The 22,291-nt window shown below is 43.7% G+C and overlaps 1 long non-coding RNA gene across 1 annotated transcript in view; it reads right to left on the reverse strand.

The window, feature by feature from the left end:
• LOC137220666 (uncharacterized) overlaps window positions 1–22,291 on the reverse strand; it is a 121,981-nt gene that overhangs the window by 11,858 nt on the left and 87,832 nt on the right. Inside the window, exons 4-5 of the long non-coding RNA XR_010941733.1 lie at window positions 19,126–19,183; window positions 15,767–15,857 (exon numbers count right to left, since the gene is read on the reverse strand). This is a non-coding gene — a long non-coding RNA (uncharacterized lncRNA). The remainder of the gene's footprint in view (window positions 1–15,766; window positions 15,858–19,125; window positions 19,184–22,291) is intronic.

Below are 22,291 nucleotides of genomic sequence, written 5' to 3' on the forward strand. Positions count from 1 at the left end.
TTCACTTTATATAGGGACTCCAAGGCAGAAGTTTCAATGATTCTCCTAACATCACACAGCAAGTTTAAGAGCCAAGTCTTCAACGTCCAGTTCTAGTACTTTTGGTCCTTTTGTAAGAGCTGCTAACTGTCTACATTAATGGAATATTACATGTTTAATATGGCAGACCCTGTTCAGTTTTGAATTAACAACTGGTGGTCGGAATTTGATATTTGGAGCATAAGTATTTCTTACCCCGACTCTAAAAATCCTCTCAACCTAAATCAAGATCATGCAATGGCATTCTACAAAATCAAAGTTTTCTCCTTTTGGTTTCTGGATGGACTTTAAAAGTTTGGTCAGTTTGAAACCATAATGGCCTTCATAGTGACATGGTGGGAGAAATCCTACAAGGGTAATGGATCAACAAGAAACCCAGAATTATAGTTCGGCCTATAATTCTGTAAAGAGTAAAGAAAGCGAAAAATCCAGGCCAATCACTCAAGATAAGGCCCAGTCAGTGCCACGAAAATGAAAGAGGAGCAGGAGCAAATGTCTGGATCTTTCTGAGGCCTTTTTAAATTAAAGGAACAGTCATTCATTCAGACTTTGCATTTATAAACCTAGCCCGGAGCTGGGTCCCCCAGAAGCCTGTTTTATGGGGTTAAAACTCACTGCCTAGAGGGAAAAGTACCAAGTGCAGCAAGTAAAAATGCCTGTTGAGAGTGGAACTGGGACAGGCAGCTGCTAAGCAGGCCCCAATGATCCCTTCCTCCTGGATCTCATGGCCTTGTGTAATTTACCTTCCCTTGAGTGCTGGTGGGACAGGGATAAAATATGGCAAAAGTGATGGGATGTTACTTCCAATGTTAGGTTACAAAAAGACTCTGGTTTCCATCTTTCTTCCCTCTCTCACTGGTTCCCTAGCTCTGAGGGAAGCCAGCTGATATGCTGCGAGCTTTCCTGTGGAAAAGTCCATGTAGCAAGAAACTGGGGGAGACCCTCAGTGCAATGGCCAGCGAAGAAATGAATCCTGCCAACAACTGCATGAGCCAGCTTGGGACCAGATCCTCCCCCTGTTGAACTTTCAGATGAGGCTGCAACCCCAGCTGTCACTTTGACTGCAACCTTGAGAGAGACCTTGAGGGAGAGGTATTCACATAAACTGTTCCCAGCTTCCTAACTCCAGAAACTGAGAAAAAATAAATGTTTGTTATGTTAAGTGACCAAGTTTTGGGGTCATTTGTTATATAGCAATATATTTCTAATACAGAAACTTTGCCAAAAGCAAAGGCCCCATTATCTGAGGCTCACTCATTTATTCATTCTCTTAGTACCTATTTATTGAGCATTACTAAGATAAAGTCATATTAGGGACAAGAAGAGTTCCTTGTCTTCAAGGAGCTACGTTCTAGACAAGTCTACAAATATCTAAGAAAGGCAGTAATATTGAAGGTCCAGTCCAGGAAGGCATTCCCAAAGAAATGAATTCCCAAAGAGGTTCTTGACCAGACCTTGCTGGATAGACAGTACTCAACTGGCCGGCAGAGATGGCGATAGGAAAAGCCAGAGAGTGAAGTGGATGGTGGCAGGTAGGAAGCAGGTCTAGACCTCTGAGAGTGTACAAGCTAGTGGAAAAGGCATGAGGAAAAGCCACAGGGGAAAAAGAACAAGGTTCATTCAGAGTTTCCTTTCTGGCCAGTCACCACCAGCATCAGGGACTCTGGAGAAAGAGCCCATCCTCTGCCTGGTCCTAATACTGTATACACAATTTGTTGATCTTGTCAAAGATGGGGGCAGGGAGTGGAATTTCTTCCCTTCAGTTTGTACCATCTCTGAGGTCATTGCTATACTGTTCCATTGTTCCTAAGCTTGAATGAACCATTCATCACTGCAAACGACTAGGGGAAAACAAAATGCACGAAAGGCATTTTCAGATACAGCAGCCTGAGAATTTATGTCTCATCACTTGGAGGTTAGAAATGTAGCTAAAATGATGCATATGTCTCATGAAATGTGGAAGAGAGAAATTTCAGAGTCACAAGTTCAGACCACTAATAAAGATGATTTAATGATGATTGTTGTAGGAGTTTGAATTCCTATTGTATGACAATTGCACATCTGTATTATCATCATTAGACCTTTCTTTGGCTCTTTTTGGAGTCTTTGGGAAAGTCTTATAAGGTTTACTCTAAAAATATTATTTCACAAATGAAGTATTTGAGTAAAAGACACAGGATACCCTCAAACTTCGGCTAATGTTGTTTTCATCACTGGTGTTAATTTAATTTCTTGAGTTATTTAGGTCAAACATTTCTATCATGGAAGTTGTTACAAGCGGAACTGTGTAACCCCAAAATTCATATGTTGAAGTCCTAACCTCCAGCACAACAGAATGTGGCTGTGTTGGAAGACAGGGCCTTTAAAGGGATAGTTAAAGTAAAATGAGGTGATGTGGGTGACGGGTACTAATTCAGTATGACTGGTGTCCTTATAAGAAGAGGAGATTATGACACACGCACACAGGGGAAAGAGCACGTGAAGACACAGGAAGAAGACTGCCATCTGTTAGCCAAAGACAATGACCCTCAGAAGAAACCAACCCTGCCAATATGCTGATCTCAGACTTCTAGCTTCCAGAACTGTGGGAAAATAAATTTCTATTGTTTAAGGCACCCAGCCTGTGTGGTACGTTGTTATGGAAGCCCTAGCAAACTAATAACTAGAAGTCTTTATAGTTTCATGAAAGGAATAAAGAGAATTCTCCCAAAAATTTTTAATCATCCTTTCACAGTAAATATATTTAACTCATCTATAAACTATTCGGTATTTGGTATAAGTTATTCATTTAAAAAAAAAACTTTCTGTTAAGAAAAGATGTTCATTGGAGATAAATTAGAAAATATACATAAGCAAAATGAAGAAAATAAAAATCATTCATCCTTTATCAACCAATATTATGATTTATCACCAATGATTTATCCTTGCAGATATATATAGTAATGGTTCAAAATATTCTGATGGAGCATGGACTTTTCCCACAGGACTTTGGTCAAGTTTGGGCAAGCTGGAACCTTCATGAGCTTCCATTTTCTCATCTATAAAACGGGGATAATAAGAACTGCCTTCCTGGGTTTTTGTCAGTTGTACAATATATAATAAAGTACAGTATATAAGCACTTAACAAAGTGCCTGGCACATAGTAAACAAACAATAAATGGTCTGTATATTTTATATAGCCTGTATTTTACTATAACAAGTCATTCTGCACATGCTATTTTTACAGTCTGCTTTTTTTTTTTCATGCTTGGTATAGTTTCATTACTAGCTGTTTATGAAGTTCTGTTTCTGGGTATTTAAGCACCCCACATATAAGAATATTGTTTTCGGGCTTCCCTGGTGGCGCAGTGGTTGCGAGTCCGCCTGCCGATGCAGGGGACACGGGTTCGTGCCCCGGTCCGGGAAGATCCCACATGCCACGGAGCGGCTGGGCCCGTGAGCCATGGCCGCTGAGCCTGCGCATCCAGAGCCTGTGCTCCGCAATGGGAGAGGCCACAGCAGTGCGAGGCCCGCATACCGCAAAAAAAAAAAAAAAAAAGAATATTGTTTTCTGGTTTCATGGTGTTTTCACTTGAATACCTTTCTTCAGGCCTCTTGGTGTAGAATTTCATGCCGCTTTAAGACTTGGTCTTTTAGCAGCCTCCTTGCGTTTGGAAGACTTCCAAAAGCACAGTTGGGGATTGAGAACTCGTTCAAGTTTGAGACGGTGCCAGTGGCAAAGAGAAAACAGAACTGTTCCTGCTGACTCTGCACTGCAGCTGCCAGATGCCTTGGTTAGCTTGCAGAAAGGGAAACAAAATGGAATGGCGAAACGAAATGCTTTGGAGACGACATGGTGGTGGCAGAACATGGGTTTCCTCCGCTGGTGCTCTTAGCAGTGGTTCTAAGGGTCAGGATGCCCCAGGCCCACATGTCTTGAGTCAGAGCCAGGCCACCCCATGATGCGGTCAGCCTATAGCCTACAGGAGGGGACTCCAACCAGACTGCCAAGGGTACCGGAAGTCACTGCCTCAGTGCCCCTGTACCACCACTACCCCCAAAAGCAACCTCCTCCACCTGAAGCTTTGCTCACTGAGGTTCTTAAAGTGCAAAAACTCAGGACGGTATTTAAACCCAAAGTTCTTAGAATGAATGAGTTTCAAGCCCCTTCCTAAAGCAGGGGAGGTAAACAGCTTGAGAGAATACACAGCATGTGTGGGTAAGAAAGATATCAATTCCAAAGCGGAGGCTGGAGGCTGAAGTTAAGTCCTGTTTATCTCCAACTGTGCAAGGGTCATCGGAAGCCGTGCAGGGGGATGGGAGGGCGCCATAGGTACTCAAGTCTCTTACAAATACTCTACAGCTATCACGAAGAAAAGACTCCATCCTAACCTGGCATCAGGATGTTTCCTAAGGACACGCAGTCCAAGGCTGCTTCCATATAGAAAAGAACTGCTTTTATCCATAAAGTGGCACTTTATGGAAGAGCGTTGGGCTCTACGGAAAACAGGGAGGGAGGGCGGTGAGCTCCCACCGGTTAGCAGCAGTTCTTTCTTCCCGTAGTTCCATTATCACCTCAGGTCAACTCAACAAATATTTGCCAGGCGTCCAGCGTGAGCAGGACATTGCATTAAGGCGGATGAACCGAATGAAGGCTGCTCCAGGGAGCTGGAGCTTGTTCGTGCAGCAGCTTTGGCGCTGGAGGCTGTGAGGAACCCACCCCGCCGTACTCCAAGGTCAGCTGCTGGGCTCCCTGCACTGGAACGGAAGGGTCACTATAATACCACCCACTGGGGCTTTCCTGACAACCAGCTTTTCTAAAGACAAAGTGAGAATCTCTCTAATCAAGAAAAACAATTTAACACGGATCTTGGAATCACCCTGAGAAACACATGTGACTGTTTATTTCATAAGAGAGCGATTTTGTGGAAGTCCATGTTCAGGACTGTGTGTCAATGGCAATACATTGCTGCAGCTGGCTATGTATATTTTAATGTCTTTTTTTCTGCTGGTTTTTCTACCAGAGTTTGGAAGCACAGAAGGTCACCAACATAAACTTTATGCTATAAAGATGCCTCAGCAGAACCCCTAAAATGACACAATTCCCAATTACAGCTAAGCAATTCCACCCATTTTGGGGGGATGCCTGAAGACACGGGGTCTTCATTTCTTCATGTGAAAAATGCGCACTGTGCTGGCCAGATGAATCCCAGTGCCTCCCAGGCCTACAGTCACCTTGCAAAGGAAACCGCCACTTGGAGCCCTGTGGAGGAAAACTGCTCCAGGCCAGCAGTCCCAGCTCTGGCTGCACATTAGAATCACTGGAGAGCTTTTAAAACATGCCACTATCCAGGCTCACCCCACAGATTCTAATTTCAGGGTTCCGATTAATCCTGGATGGGGTCTAATTTCTAAGTCATCACAGAAGATTCTGTTTTGCAGCCTGGGTTGAGAACCACTGCTTCAGACCATTCCATAAGCTGGAGAGATCAAGCACGACTCCACCCCCCCTCCCCCATATGCAATTAATGGGACCAATGTCGAACTCTTAACCCAAGGACAGTCAAGACCTAAGTTGGCCTGGGTCCTCTGAGGTGGCCTGTGTTGGGATCTCCAAGGCAATCCCCATATTCAGAGATGTGCTACAGGGACTCATCACATAGTTGGACTCATGGTTAAGATTTATTACAGTGATGGAGTAAGGATACACAGCCAGATCCTAATGGAAAAAGACAGGCAGAATCTAGAGAAATCCATGCACAGGCTTCCTATGCTCTCTTTCTATGAAGGGACACACTTGAACACATTACTTTCTCCAGCAATGAAGAATGTAGTAATATGTGTGCAATGTTTCTTCCAGGAAAGCCCAGTAGAGACAGAACATTCAACATGTTTACTGGGGACTGGTCACATCTGCACTCTCTGCCTAGCATGCATCAAAATTCCAGACTCCCAGAAGGAAAGCAGGTGCTCAGCATAAATATCCTCGTTTGCACACAGTCTAGGCACAGAGAACCACCCTTCTCAGTTTTGAGAACAGCAGAAACACCCACATACCAGCCAAAGGCCAATCTTGCAAGCAGGCCTTTCCAAAGAGAGCAGTCTCAGGCCTGCTGTGTTAACTCTTTTCTGCACACGGCCCAAAACAGAGATGCTGATTATCAGTTAGATGGGTAGATTCTGTCTCAGGAATTTGCCTTGGGAAATAAGAACAGCCTGAGGAAGTTGTTTTGAGAGGAGAAGCGACCACACACAAAGAGAAGCAAAGATAAGAACATGACCCAGTCACACGATGGCGATGCTCCAGTGAAGGGCACAAGCTCCAGTGCTGAGGATTCAGCAAGGCAGCTCAGCTAGCAGATCTCTGTCGGCTCTTCTGCCTCCCAAATCCTGTTGTTCTTCCTTCCCTGAAACCTGTCACCCCAGCCGTTCCTGGGTTTCCACGAATATTCTGTGGAGCCACTTTAGAAGTCTGTCCTCCCTATATGTAGCTTATCCTCGCTCCAAACCTCCATTGCTCAGCCAGAGTACGTCTCAATATCTTTTAACGAAAAGAGCTCACAAGCTCGCTCATCACACGATACTGACCCAGGACCCTCAGAGGTAGGCAGAGAAAGAGCAACCAACCACAACCTCAAAAAAAGGAAAAAAGGCGTGTGAGTCGTCAGCCAGACTAGGCTTCACAAAGCCACAGTTATTCTTAGCCACACACTGCCCTCCACATCAAGTGGACTTTTGGCTGAATTGGGTGATACCTTTGCAGAAATGATTACAAAGTTTTGGTGATGGAGACCATGAAGATGTGGTCTTTGTGGTCCCGGAATACAAAACAACTAATGGAGAATTAGTTGGAAAAGTTCCCAGCTCTATGAAACTCATCCAGTTATAACTTGGTCTCACTCATTTAATGTTTAGCTGGACGTATCTATGGACTTCAAAATCATTTTAAACAGTGAAATAACTACATAAATATTCAGTTCAGATGCTGTGAAATTCAAACTTTTAGGTTGAAGGATTAAGACCCTCCTCTATCAAAAGAGCACGAGTTTATTCCTCTCCATTCTACAACCCATCTTTCCAGTGCTAACACTATCACCATTACATGTTCTTCCTATCACAATGGTTGTTGATTCAAATAAATCAGAGAATGTTAGAACTGGAAGAGACATTACCAATCACCTGAAATTCAAGCCTCTGGTTTCAGAGATGAGAAGCTATAGGCCCAGCAAGATTTATAGGCTTATCCAAGGTCTCACAGCTGGCTTGAACCAGAGCAGAACTAGAACTCTTAATCTCCTGACTCCCAGGCTAATTTATTGCCACTCTGGGCTCTTCGTGCTGGTCTTTTCCTGTGCGAGAGAATTCAGGCTCCAAAACTGTGGATAACTTCTGACTGTTTTTGCAGCTGTTATCTTTCCAAAGTCTATTATCATTCCCAGAAAATATTAACATTCACAAGGCTGTGGATTTGTGATTGTGCAATAAGTAAATAATACATCGTTCTCAAATGTGCTAATCTTTGCAAACCAAGATCACGTGTTTGTAAATACCAGGAAGCTACACTCAAAATATGTACTTCTGAGTCTCTAAGAACAAGTCAGCACGATGTGCTTTTTGCTACAGTTACACTTAAAAGAGAATTTAACCTTCACTCACTCATTTACTTTTAAAACTACGTCACATGACAGTATTCAATTCAAAAAAGGTAAATGTCACCTGTATAACAACTTTACTCGGACATTAGGCATCAGTTAATCTATCAGTGATCAATGAAAAATAACTTAGTTAACCATTATTAGAATCCCAGCTGTTCCAGGATTGGGGGTGGTGAAGGGAGACAAAGCAATACAAAGTAAGATACTCTCAGAGCATTTAATGTGCAGAAGACAAAATGCAGAGAGATATGAAAAATGTGCAGAAAAATATTAAAAACAATAAGCACTAGATCATACAGTATATCTTACAATAATACCCCAAGAACTCAAGGACAAGAGAATAGCAGAGACAGGATGGGTCCAATTAATAGTTTTCTGACTGGGCATTTGTGATTGGACGTGGTTAAAATAGAGCATTTTTGCTCCGAGGCAGAGTAGAAAAGCAGGACAACTTTGATGTCAATCTGATTTTTATTTCTAATTTTTTCATCCACATAATGAGTATTTATTGAGCACATTTTTATGTGCCTAACACTTTGCTGGCCATTGCAAAGGATCCAACTATGGGAGCATCGCTTAAATTCTCAAGGCCTCAGATTCCTTACCACTGAAATATGAAAAGTGTATCAGATAATATTAGGTCCCTTCTAGTTCTTACTTTCTATGAGTCTAACATCTCCAAGATGAAGAAGGAATTCCTGATAAGCTCTTATAATATTAGGTCCCTTCCAGTTCTTACTTTCTATGAGTCTAACCTCTCCAAGATGAAGAAGGAATTCCTGATAAGCTCTTACAATCTGTTTGAAACAACAAAATTTGTGTGCGTGGAAACAGGCATACACAATACCTGATTTTCAGGGGTTCTAAAGTTTTTTGCCCTCCTAACACACAGGAGATTTATAACACGTTTCTTTCAGTGGCTCAGTCAGTACACTTGGAGAACATGCCCCATAGAGGGGAGAATCAAAATGGCAGTGGAAAACTAAATAGGTTTGAAAAGTTCTCCCAGGTGATCCAGACATGAGCCCCTCTTCTCAGAGGGGCTCTGCCACCTCTTTGCTCAAGTAAGAATCATTGGATTAAATGTTCAAACGAATGGAATAGTTCTGATGAAATGTGCTGAAATGGTAAAGAATAAAAACTTTCTTCTTTCATTCAAGATAAATTCAAATACCTACTGTGTTCCAGTCATCGTGCTAGGTATTACAAATTAACAATAAAGAAGCAAACCAGAGACCCAGCCCTTCAAGGACTTAGAGCATGGTAGCCTAGGTCAACTACAGGACACTACAGGCTACAAATATCAGAAAACCTGACAGGCTTAAACACTAAGGACTGTGATTGGATGATGTAGCTGGAATCCTAAAAGTAGGGCAGGCATCACAGTTGGCTTCATCTAGTGATTCCAATTAGTTGGTTTCAAGGAACCTTGGCTTCAAGTCCCAGCTCCTCACTTACTAGCAACATGACTCCGGCGAGTTGTTCAGTTTCTCTAAATCTCAAGTTCAACATCTGTAGAACAGGAATAATAATTGTTCCTGCCTCAAAGCATTGCTATGAGGATTAAATGGGACAATGGTAATGAAGCACTTAGCCTGATGCCCAGAAAAAAGCAAAGTCTCAAAACAGTTATTATCTCTATCATCATAATTAAAGTGGCTGACTATGTGCAAAAGTGAGACTTAAAAAAAAATACAGAATTTTACAACCCACAGCTAAGCTTGTGAAAAAAGACAAAAAGTTGGTTGAAAAGTGATTTGGGGGCTTCCCTGGTGGTGCAGTGGTTGAGAGTCTGCCTGCCAATGCAGGGGAAGTGGGTTCGTGCCCCGGTCCGGGAAGATCCCACATGTCGCAGAGTGGCTGGGCCCGTGAGCCACGGCCGCTGAGCCTGCAAGTCCAGAGCCTGTGCTCCGCAACGGGAGAGGCCACAACAGTGAGAGGCCCGCGTACCGCAAAAAAAAAAAAAAAAAAAAGTGATTTGGGAAGGATAATTTGCAGAATGTAGCAGAAGCCCTTTCGGAGAAAGGAAGATAAAAGGGTGGTAACTGGAGGGAGATCTCAGGATGGAGATAGAACTCGTTATTTTGGAAGTAAAGAAACCTGGGTATTTTTATAGTCTGTGAGGTGGGATCTAGTAGAGGTGAAGAAGCTGAAAATACTAGAGAAAAAGAGAATATTGCAAATTGCAGAGGAGATGGACACCAAACACAGGTGTAGGGATTTGCCTTGAGCAGGTGATATGATGACAATTTTTAAATTATTCCATTTTATTAAACGCTTACTATGCCAGGCACCAGCCTAAGTACTACGCATGTTATCTTATGTTAGCCTCACAACAACGTTAAGAAGTACATACTTTTTATCTCCATTGAGCACCTCTGTTCAAATCTAAAACTGAGGTTTGGAAATTGTTAAATAACACCTAGGGCTTCCCTGGTGGCGCAGTGGTTGAGAGTCCGCCTGCCGATGCAGGGGACGCGGGTTCGTGCCCCGGTCGGGGAAGATCCCACATGCCGCGGAGCGGCTGGGCCCGTGAGCCATGGCCGCTGAGCCTGTGCGTCCAGAGCCTGTGCTCTGCAGCAGGGGAGGCCACAACAGTGAGAGGCCCGCGTACAGCAAAAAAAAAAAATAATGAAATTTTTAAAAATTAAAAAAAAATAACACCTAGTAAAAATGGAACACAGATATGAACTTGACTTTCACACCAAAACCTGTGTCTTGATACCTAAGTTAAATTGAGGTAACGAAATGAGAAGAGGTGCATATATTACATATACTAAAACATCTGTAGCTTGGGGATAGCAATCAGTGGGAGTCTGTACTGGATAGAATCCGTATTCTCCAGGAAGTATACAAAATTAACTACTGAGATAGAGGAGTTCAGACAATGTCTAGAAGTCACAAAAGAAGGAAAAGAATTACTGGGGAGAGGCAACAGTCACATAAGAATTTTCCAGAATCAATGAAAGACTTAAATGTTCAGATTTAAGAATCACAATGAATACTAAGCTAAACAAGTAAAAATTAAGCCACACTTAGATTCACCCGGGTAAGACTGCAGAACACCATTGAAAATAAGAAAATTTTAGTATTCAGAACAAAAAAAACCAGATTACCTACAAAGTAACAATTAGACTAAAGCAGACTTCTCAACAGGAAAAAACAAAGACCACAAAATAATAGAAAGTGCTGAGGAAAAATATCTGCTAGTATCATTCAAGAGGAGAGATAAAGTTTGAGCGTGTATGTTTTCAAACAGTCCCTGAAAGAACTACTAAAGAACGTACTTTAGAAAGAGGAAATTGAACAGAAAAGGAATGAGTGGAGAGCAAAAACCAGTATGGATCAAAGAACTTGGTGAATATTGATACTTTGGTAAATATTCATTCACTGTTTGAAATAACAACAATAATAATGACAACTGAAGAGAGGAATTTAAATGAAGTAAAACTAAGATACTTAAAAAATAGAAGAAGGGGAAGGTGATTTAAATTAAAGAATTCTAAAGTCATTATTTTGTTCAGAAATAGTGTAGGCATATCAATTTTTGACTTTTTAGAGTATGTTTCTTTTTGTAACAGTAACCGCTATCAAATTACAATCTCTACTTTTTTTTTTTTTTTTTTTTTTTGCGGTACACGGGCCTCTCACTGTTGTGGCCTCTCCCGTTGCGGAGCACAGGCTCCGGACGCGCAGGCTCAGCGGCCATGGCTCACGGGCGTAGCCGCTCCACGGCATGTGGGATCTTCTCGGACCGGGGCACGAACCCGTGTCCCCTGCAACGGCAGGCGGACTCTCAACCACTGCGCCACCAGGGAAGCCCACAATCTCTACTTTTAAAGGCAGAGAACTTCAAAATCATGGTTTTAGAGTGAACATAGGAATGGGTGTGACTAACTGTAGGTGTAATTAATTTCTATAGAGAAAAGGATCTAAAGGAAATAGGACCAAATGTTAGTATTTGTTAGTATCTATTATTTTCTGTATTTTTGAAATATTTTGCAATTAATTTTTTTTTAAAAAAAGAAGAAGCTTCTGGTGCTTTTAACTGACAGGTTTTGCTTGATCACATATCAAGCCACAATCGCTGAACCTTCACTAAACAAAGAAGAAGCTGAACCAGCGAAGCTCATATTTGTCTAGCTAGGGCCTCACCACCTGCAGAAGCAGAAGTACATGATATGTTCCTTTCTGTTTCTGTAAGCAGTGTGTCCCTGTGAGGCATCTGGACTTTGAGCACGTGAGTCAGGCTCATAGTTACAGCCTGTCTCACCAGGTCACAGTGACCTTTGTGATTATCACTTAGATGCTTCTGGAAGGATAATCTTAGTAGTCTTTCAAAGTCCTTTCCAAGTCTCTGTCAGTCTATGTTTATCATTTTCATGGTCTAATTGGGCAGTTTTCATAAACTGATACAAAGTGTCTTCTGCATGAGCACAGTCAACCTTTACAGCTGTTGTAAAGAGAGTATCACTCTAACTCTGCCTGGCTAGAGTTGGTTGGTTGGTTTTTTAATGGGATATGAGTCCTTTAATAGCAGTCTAATCCCTTCAATTTACAAGAAAGTGAGGGCTAGAGAAATCAGTCTTCTTGCCCAATATCTTACAACTAATAAATGAGAAAGCTGAAAATCAAATTTTGGACCCATCACTATCATCATTCTCTAAGATAATGCCTACATTCCTAAGCTGTTACAGGAAGAAGTATGTTATCTGTGAAGATCCTGAAAGTATCGATCACAATGACATCATGATTTATAGCCACCTGATTTAACCCCAGTAGAACAGCAAAGTGCAGTGCCTCTGGCATTCGAGGCCACACCCCCGGGCTATTCATGTCTAGCCTGTGCCTATCCAATGCAGCCAGGCTTCTGGGATCTTCAGAGGTAAGTCCTCCTGCATGACCCCAAGTTGTGAATCCAAGTTGTGAAGAGTTTGAGGAAGACACATTTGCTGACAACACAACCTTAACAACAGCCATAATGTTGCTAACATGGTTAGACACACCTCACTGGAATGATCAAAACTGCCCAGGTCACCTGCTGTTGGGTTAAAGGACCACTACCCTGGAGAGGACTCTGAGAAGTCACAAAGGACACCGAGATCTAACCACAGCACTTTTCAAACTTTCACGTGCACATGAATCATGCAGGTATCTTATGAAAATACAGATTCTGATTGAGTGGGCTGGGGTAGGGCCTGATATTCTACATTTCTAGCAGACTTCCAGGTGGTACCCATACTGCTGGTCCCACGGGTACCCTTCAAGTAGCCAGGCTTTTCCTGGTGCACAAAATTCTCACAGGGTCTGTGATGAGACTGTGCTTCTCTAAGGCAGGACTTTGGCGGCCAGGGAGGGTTGGAAGCAGGTGGACTGTGTGAGCAGTATGCACAGAACTAGTCACATGCCGCCAGAGTTACGGGGGTGAACACATGACCGTGAATGATTAATGAACCTGAAGGAGAAGCCTTCTGGGAGAGAAAGGTTTCTGGGAGAGAAAGGTTTCTGAAGGCTTCTGGGAGAGAAAGGTTTCCTTTTTTTGAGAGAGGTTTTGAAAGTGGCTCTTGATGGTTCATTCACCTTCCAGCCAAGATGGAGTAGCCAGCACCAGTACCCTCCTGCCGGAAACTACTAAAACACAGGGTAAAAATATATAAAACAATGATTTTCGGACATTGGACACCAGGTTGTGCAGGACAGTAATCCCTGGGAAAGGGGAAAAACTGAAAAAAATAAAACAGAGTGTCAGTGACCTGTGCAACAACTTCAAGCAACATAATTTTATGTTATTGGATTAACTGGGGTGGAGTGGTGATAGAAGAAAATATTGGAATAGATAACGGTTGAAATTTTTCCAAATTTGATTTAAAAAAAAAGAAACTCAAGATTTAAGAATCTCAATGAGCCCCAAGCACAAGATAAAAGAAGAAAAGAAAGGAAAGAAAGAAAGGGAGAAAGACCAGATCATTATAGTAAAGATAATTTGTCAGTGGTGGAAATCTATAAAATATTTTCCCTTAAAAAGAAGTCTGTATGTTAACCAGTTTTGAAGAACCTGTTTTAAATGAATTGCTGTTCTCCTTTAAGTCAGTACTGCAATGATGATAGTTTGATTTCTGTTTCTGCAGAACTCAAAACTAGCTTGGATATGTGAACAGATCTCATTGTTCTGCTAATGTATTATGCATCTTGGTCACATGTTCAGGCCAGACCAGGCTCAAAAGGCAGCCACAAATTCTGCGTCCATGAAATTATCTGTTTCACCACAGCTACGAATCCTATACTCCTTTCATGTGTGTACTTAGGGGCTCGATTTCCATCCCATTCTTCATTTAGATATACTGAAGGCTGACATGGTCTATATGACCTCCTGCAAACTACTGTGAGTGAAAATATGATGATGATTTTTTCTTACTTAATTGTTCCAAGTTTCACATACCCTTCATGTCTGCCATGTCCTCTCAAGCACTGCTTGCTCCCCCTCTCACAGTTTCACAATACACACCACTTACTGTCCAAGAGCACAAGGAGTGTCCAAGAATCCAATGATGAAAGAGGGAGAGAGGGAACTGGACGCTGTCATCAGCGGCCTAGCACCACTGTCACTCTTGGCCCTGCTCTAGCTAACGATTGCTTGTCCCTGCTCTGGGTTATAGTTCCAAGGTTTCAGCTCTTCCACCCTTTGATGCTTAGCCACTTTTTCTGCAAAGGCTTGAAATCATGCCAGAGTGAATGTGTCATCTAGGAGGGGTTCCTGCCTTCAACACACTCTGTCCTGAAACCAGCCTTTACCCCAAATCCTTAGACCCCTGCACTGAGTCTTGGATCCCTTGTCCTCCTGGTAAGGTCTGCTTTAGGGTCCATGCTGTCCTTCCCCGTCAGCAGACTCCAGTTCAGCCTAAAGGTTTCTCTAATCTACCTTTAGCAGGTCCAGGGCATTCCCATTTCTTCCTCATAGGAAGGCCTGATCTCTTTATGTAATTGGTCTCCCCTTCTCCGGAACTCTGCCTACCAAGCGAAGGGCTTGGATAAGGGCTTGTATCATCAGATACAAAATGTTCTGTCCCCTTTCTCAGGATATCAGCTTATTCGAGTCTCATCTTTGATAACTGAGAGAAGGCTACTCATCCTTCTCTTAAGGAGGACTTCATGCATAAAAGTGAAACAAATGTCAATGCTTAGGTGATTTTTTTATCTCTTTCTATAAATATGGAAATTGCTCACACGATATTTTAGAATTCTGCTTCAGCCCCTAACCCCATTATTCAGAATCTCCACCATACTAAGAAAGCAGAAAGAATTCCAAAGGACATATATCTATAGGTGGAAAAGAATCGCACTGCTTTTGTTTGCTTATTTTAATACCAGTGATCATTTTTAGACATCAAGACCTTCTAACAGATTCTAATTCCAAGGAATCCCAAGCTCCCTATAAGTCCTCCCGGCTCCTATCTTGCCTATCTTAACATAAATGAGTCCTTTCCTACCGACTTGGGCGCACAAGAATTTCCTGTCCTCCCTGCTCCCAGGCCAGGGCCTCTCTACCAGGGAGTTGTCTCCACTTGTGCCACAAAGGGTAAGCTCAGACGCTTGTAGTTTGGAACTCTTCCCTTGCCCTTCCTGGGTGTGATTGAGGAACAAAAACTAGGAAGGAGACATCCCAGAGAGTGGATGTTTCTCACTTAGATCTAAAAAATCTCTATCCCAATCAACAAGCCCTTCACAAACGACCAATCAGAAAAACTGTTAGTACCTCTAGCATCTAGCCATTGCCTAGGACGTAGTAGGCACCTGTTCAATACTGAATAAATAAATGAACAAATCTGTGCCTTTTCATGTGTCTCTGACTGCAGCAAATATCATGAATTTCAATCACTTAATATAGTATACTTCTATATTCGCACTTTAACAGGAACCTCCCCAAATCTTAAGGCAAAAGAAATTATTACTGCTCCAAAACACCATGGTTACTCTAATGATAGGATTCCAATATTGGTTATTTTGGCTGTCTGAGGATCATTAACACTAGCTTCTACAACAACCAACCCTAAAACTTCATCAAGCCACAGCTGTTTTATTTCTAGTCCACTCACATTCTGATGTTCATTGGGTGGCTCTCCCAGGTGGATTTCTTCTAAGCTTTAACTCAGGGATCCAGGCTCCTTCCATCTGTGGCTCTGCCTCCTAGAAAGGAAAAAGAAGAGTAGAAGATCTAGGAAACGTGAGTGGCTGTATCACTTCTACTAATATTCTATTGTCCAGAACTAGTCTTGTGGTCCCAGCTAGATGCAAGAGCATCTGGTGGGAAATGGGATTTTCTTGTTTGCTCAGGAATTGAATGTATACAGTTTGGTGAACACATTGCACTATCTTTGCCATAGGGGCTAAAGGAGAATTTCATGTTGGGGGGCCAGGACCTCACTAACATTGTAACCTTTACCCTATTTCTCCTATGCCTTTCTCTTCAGTGCAGATTCATCATGCATATCCCCTCAGTCAGTCACTTAGAATATAAAAGCTTTCACTATGATCTGAAAAATTAAACACATTATACAAGTAGGGTTATTCCATGTAAACAGTTTGGTTTCAAAGTCCATGAGTATGTTGCTTATGAGACAAAAATTGTCTAGAGAGTCAGCAAATATTTGCTATTGATGGTGAAAGTGACAGCAATGATTTTCTCTGCCTGATCTCTGGCCTTAACCCTTTCCATCTCAAAACTCTCCCTACAAAGTCCTGCAACTCTTCCCAGTTTCACTCTGTTCAGTTCCCAGTTCTCCTGGGGGAAGTAAAGTCATTTCTACAGCCTCAGGTCAAGCCAAAATGAAGTCTTCTCAAGTCACGATTTTTGGTGCTAATCCTAACCTTCTATAGCTATTTCCTCACTGTCTACTGCTATTCATTATATGTACTTCTCTCTGCATCTAGGTAACTTCTTTCTTACCTATCATCCTCTACAGATCTGTGGGCCTAAGTACCACCTCTGTGTGGCACGATCAACAACATACATTGAAACAAGGGTCCCTTATCACTACATCCTCAATGCTTACTATGGTCTCCTAATCAGCTGTTGTCACTGACCACCTCACCAGCTTCCAGAAAGGAGAGGATTCTGTTGACAAATTCTTCTTCTCCACTTCCCAGTTAGCTGTTTGTACCCAGGATCGCCTCACCCTCAAGCCAGTGATCAAAGGGCCTCGGGGAAATCAAAAGGGCTTCGCAGCAGCAGGAGCCAGGCATTGGCTGAGAAACTACTGTTTTCTACACAGTTCTAAGAGCTTTCAGTGCATTGTCTCAAGGAATCCTCAGAATGCCTGAAGACTATTATGACTTCCCTTTCACAGGAAGTTCCCTAACTTGCCCAAGGCACACACTAATGGCGGAGCAGCACCCAGGCATCGTGGATCATGAAGCAGCATCATGGTGTGGATGTGTGTGGAGAGAAACAGGAAGGCGGGGAGGGGATTCCCTCCTCTGTGCTAACGGTGGGACTACATGTGAGGAAAATCTGGGCCCTGCTTCTCCCCCTCCCCCTCCCCCAGCTGCTGCACCCAGAGCCAGGGGCTCCCAGCCGTCCTCCCTCTCTGGCAGGCCCAGCTGCAGTTTCAAATGGCTCATTTTTCAACTCTCAGTACCTAAATGGGTCAACTCCATTCAAAGGGGAAAAGAGAAGGAAGCTGTGTTTTGGCATTTAACCCCAAAAGCATTCTTCCAGCCAGTTTTTCCATTAATAACACCGGCCCTTTAAACCTCCAGTTTTCAGAAAACTTGTACCATTTACACAGTCACAGAAAGACAATCAGGAAGCCTCATACTCTCAGCACGCCGTCTCTGACTGCTTGATAAGGAACCGCAGAAGACAAACTGCAGATGGGTTCACTGCACTCTTTCCTCGGAAACACAGAGCACCTCGTTCCTGTCACGTCCCTGGTGACAAGGAGGAACCACAGCTCTCCTCACACGGAGCAGCCGGGACGGAAGCTGAGCAGAGGCTTCATCTGCCCCGAGAACCCACGCTGTCACCCTTCATGCTCCTGGCCGTGCTGGCTCAGCTGCTGAACCGCGTGTACACTGTTGCCACCTCCTGGGGCTCCTTTCCCCTCCCCACTCCCAGCTGGATCACTTTTCTCTTGTGCACGTTTAAAAAGCACAGTCAGGTGAACAGAAACACAGCAGCTTCTGAGAACAAAGTCAGAATAGAACAGTCTATGTACCAAACTGAACTTTCTGATCTTTTTGTCTTACTTGCTGTTCAGAAAGGAACTTGCAAACGCCATCCCTGTCTGGTTTTGCTTTGCAAAGGGAGCCAACGAAGTTCACTGAAACCTCCCCACCTTCCCAGGGTCTCAGGCACGGAGGGACGTTGCCAAAATAGGTGTGAGCTCCCTTTTCCTTAAAGAGCTGACTCTTAGAGAAGGTCAGTTAACCACCTTCCTATCGCAATGAAATGACTTAGTTTCAAATTCTTACAAAAATCACATCAGAATCATGGACTCTCGGAGTCTTTTTTGGATGCTTTGGCCACAAGTTTGCTGGCATTTAAAAAAATCAACAAATCTTTTCTGAAGAAAAACAATTCTTTTCATCCCTCTATTTGAGAATTTATTTCAATTTTTCCTAACAATCCCAGTGGAGTTTTTTTTTTTTAACTTTTTATCTTCTATTGGAGTATATCCGATTAACAATGTTGTGACAGTTTCAGGTGCACAGCAAAGTGACTCAGCCATGCATATCCATGTATCCATTCTCCCCCAGACTCCCCTCCCATCCAGGCTACCACATAACATTGAGCAGAGTTCCTTGTGCTGTACAGTAGGTCCTTGTTGGTTATCCTTTTTAAATATAGCAATTGAAACCAGTGGAGTTTCAATTTGAGAATGAGCAACAATATTTAGGATGAAACTTCTTGTCCACTCTTGCCGGGCAGGTGCTCCCACAGGGGGTCAGGGAACTGGCAGATCCCCTGGGCTTCTTGGCATCTGCCTTCTGACAGTCACTGCAGGACAGGGGCAACCAGTGCTTGGGTGGGGTGACAGGAGCCCTACCTCACCCACCTCCACATCTACTCCCATCATGATGGAGACGCACTGAGATGAGAAGGGAATCATCTAATGCAGGAGGGAATCCATACAACCACATAGTTTATCTTCGTTTTCAGTTGTTCAAAATCTCATACCACACCACACCACACACACACACACACACGGCCACCCCATGTGTGCCAAACCCACTGAGCTGCGGCTTAGGTTCCACAATTTAAGTAGCAGATGTCACGTACTACCTTGCTTCGTGGTTTATCACGTGTTGCACAGCTGCAGCTGCTCTGAGCCGACAGGACGTCATGAGCTGCTGTGGCACGTGGGTGGGGTGCAGTGGGGGGATTCCCCTCCTCCTTACTACTACGTTATCGAGGACACCTTTTAATGCTATTAGTACAACAGTTTTTAATGACCAGGAGGCCAGGTTGCTGAGTATTTAAGGATCACTGTCTGCATCTCCCTGAGAGGACCCTGTCAGGAAAAAAAAAAAAAAGACAAGAACGGTATCGCATATCAATATCAGGTTTTTGGTTCAGAGGCTACTGTTGCGTAGAAGCCATATTATGTGTAAGGATCCCCACTTCTAGACTCTTTTTGAGCTGTCATTTGATCTTCATCTAGACCGTGATTCTAAGCCGGCACAAGTCTTCATCACGCTCCCCTGGAGTTACTGACTTGCATTCTAGAACGGGGCTGCGGCTCGCCTGTTTCGTATCTGCAGCACCTTGCACACGCAGGGCACACCACAGGGCACTGTCACAGGTGTTCTCCGTTCGCCCCACCCTGCTCTGTGCCTGCATCAGGAGGGGTTCCTTGCCTCCAGCTTCTGGATGGATTCCACCCGTGGAGCGCATTGGCAGGAGACTGGACGGAGGGAGGATGCAGCGATAGAGCCCCTTCCGACCAGGCTTCAGTCTGGCAGCAGGTACATCCCTCTGCCGAAGCCACAGTGGCCACGGGCAGCCTTTCCTTTGGCGGCGGCTCTCACTAGCTCTCACTGATGATTACTCCCTGCCTTTGCCCTGCAGGCCCAGGGTAAAGGCTCCCTCTGCTCTCGTCTTAGCCAGCATAGGGGGTCTGGGTGGACCTACCCACACAGTATTCGCCAAATCGGGAGTCACTGTGTTCTCACACGCTAAGTGCATGTGAAGAAATTTCTAGAAGTAGTTCTCAAACAGTGCTCCCAAAGTTCACTGGAAACTGGGGCTGGAAGAAGTCCCTGCTCTTAATTCCTTTTTATTTATTTTACATAGTGGACTTGCAGGTATGGTTATAATTGCATCTAACTTTTAAATTTTTTAAAAAAAATATTGAAAACCACAGATGCATTATGGAATGTAAGTGGTTTGACATCAGAGTCCTCGTCTATCTTGTTCACTGAGAACCCCCAAACTCTGGAGGAGGGTGGACACAGAGTAGGCTTTTGATAAATATCTGTTGAAAAAAACATAAATGAACAATCTGTTAACCCACTGAATCCTCACAACAGCTGTACGTGAAAGATGAGGCGGGTATTTTCTTCCACACTTTCCTAGGAGGAAACTCAGCTTCAGAGACTTGACCAAAGGCAAAGTCGCCTGTGCCCACCATGAGTTTGGTCTCGGTGGTTTATTAAGAATAAATATGCCTGTGCATGGGGGCTGTGATGTGTTCACACCCTTTCTCCCATCCATGTTAAAAGGTGCCCAGAAATGAACAAACAGCAAAGATGACAGAAAATTCGAATATTTTGTGCAGTGGAAGATTAACAAATCTAAAGTTAGTAACTTGGTATAAAATAAAAAGTCTTTCATCTGATGTGAGGGCACCCTCATGGTCGCCCTCCTCACCCCCTTCACTAGGTCTGGGACACTGGTCCCCTAATTGCAGTGCTGGGACCTCTTTTACCAGATCCTTTTGGTCTGATGGATTTCTTCTTTTCTCCCGTACCCTTTCTTCTACCCTCAGATTCCTAAATATTTAAGATCCAGAATCTACCCTCAGAATGTCCACTCCCTACCTCAGTGAGAACGGCTGAGCCAGTCACCTAAGCCCCTAGACTCTGCAGAGCTTCTGTTTCCTCCAGGGCAACACCCTTCCTTTTCCCATGCTTCCTCTTCCTCAAGCCGCAGAGCAGAAGCAAGAGCCCAGGGGTCAGAGCTGAACACGGGAAGTGGAGGGGCACAGGTCTCAGCCTGCAGCGGTAAGAGACCAGGAGTCAGTCCAGGGATGGCAGTCTTGGTGAGCAGACCATCAAGCTATTACTTTAAGACACCTCAGGGCCTGGGCCACCTGCCTCAGGTATAAACCAAAAGATAACTGAGTGGGGGTGGAGAGGTCCCAGCATCCCTGGGTCTATCATCTCCTCCCCCACTGGGAAGCTCACCAGCTCTCCTTAAGCCCAGGACTCACTTTACTCACTCCTAGAGCAGGTGGATGCCCACCTGGTGTGTGATTTCAGAGGAATCAGAAAACCCTCTCAGCCAGAAACCCCACCAACTCGAGGTTTCTTTCGGGTTAATCACCTTCCTTTAAGTCTATTATTAAAGAGGAGAAAGAAGTGAACAGGCAACCACATGGTGCTGTACTAAGAAGAGTGCAGACAGTGGTAGGCTTTGAATCTGCTGGAATATTGGGCCTTTGGGTCCTTGCTCAGGAAGAAAGAGGAAAAGAAAGAGTGTCTGTCAAATTAGCAATCACATATGCTGACATTCCACCTAAAAACAGTAACAGGAAAACCAAAACAATTCTCGAGCTACTCCACGATTTGAGGCCCTCCCCTGTTCACCCCACAGAGGAAAACAAAACACAACCAACACAGCAGCCTGACTGGGATGACTTATTTCATCATGTTGTTTCCTTCCTAATGACTGGTTGATACCCACCCACCGAACTGGGGCGTGTGGGAGATGGGACAAGAGGTCAGTGTGAATTATGAGTATGAACACATCTCCCAGTTCATTTGGGACAATAATGACCTCAGATATTCTATGAGAGGGTCCCGGTGTACACTGTATCTGATCAGAATGTGTGTTTTAACTTTTAGCTAAGAAAGCAAGGTCATGATAAATAGCCTTGGGAAGGCAATGCTTTTCTTTCAATCAGGAAAACCGGTTTGCCTTTTACTAGCTGGGTAACTGAGCAACAGTTTTCCCATAAGCAAATGGGGTAATGCTAGTTGACTCACAGGGTGGTGAGGAATAAATCAAGTTAGATAACGTACCTAAGGCTGCTATTAAAATGCCTGGGACTTAGACCTTCAACAAATGGTAGCTTTGAAATGGACGGTAATTATCAGTTAGAATCCATTAAACCTGTAACCTGCCTTCACTGACCAAGCTCGCTTTAGTTGTCGCTACAAAAAACTTGCAAAACACTCCGAGTGTCACACAGCCTAAACAATAAGATGTTTGTTTGCCCAAGTTGCTCTTCAGCAACTTGGAATCAACCGTGTCCAATTTGAGCTCGAGCCAGTTAGGACTGGTTAAGACCACCAACCCTCCAACTGGGCATTCACGAGCCTCCGTTCCATGACCTTTTGACATCAGAGGGCCCAAAACTCACCCTCAGAAGGTGCTAACACCACCGTTTTCTGAACAT

Source organism: Pseudorca crassidens, chromosome 3, assembly GCF_039906515.1.
Source record: "Pseudorca crassidens isolate mPseCra1 chromosome 3, mPseCra1.hap1, whole genome shotgun sequence".
Lineage (NCBI taxonomy): Eukaryota > Metazoa > Chordata > Mammalia > Artiodactyla > Delphinidae > Pseudorca > Pseudorca crassidens.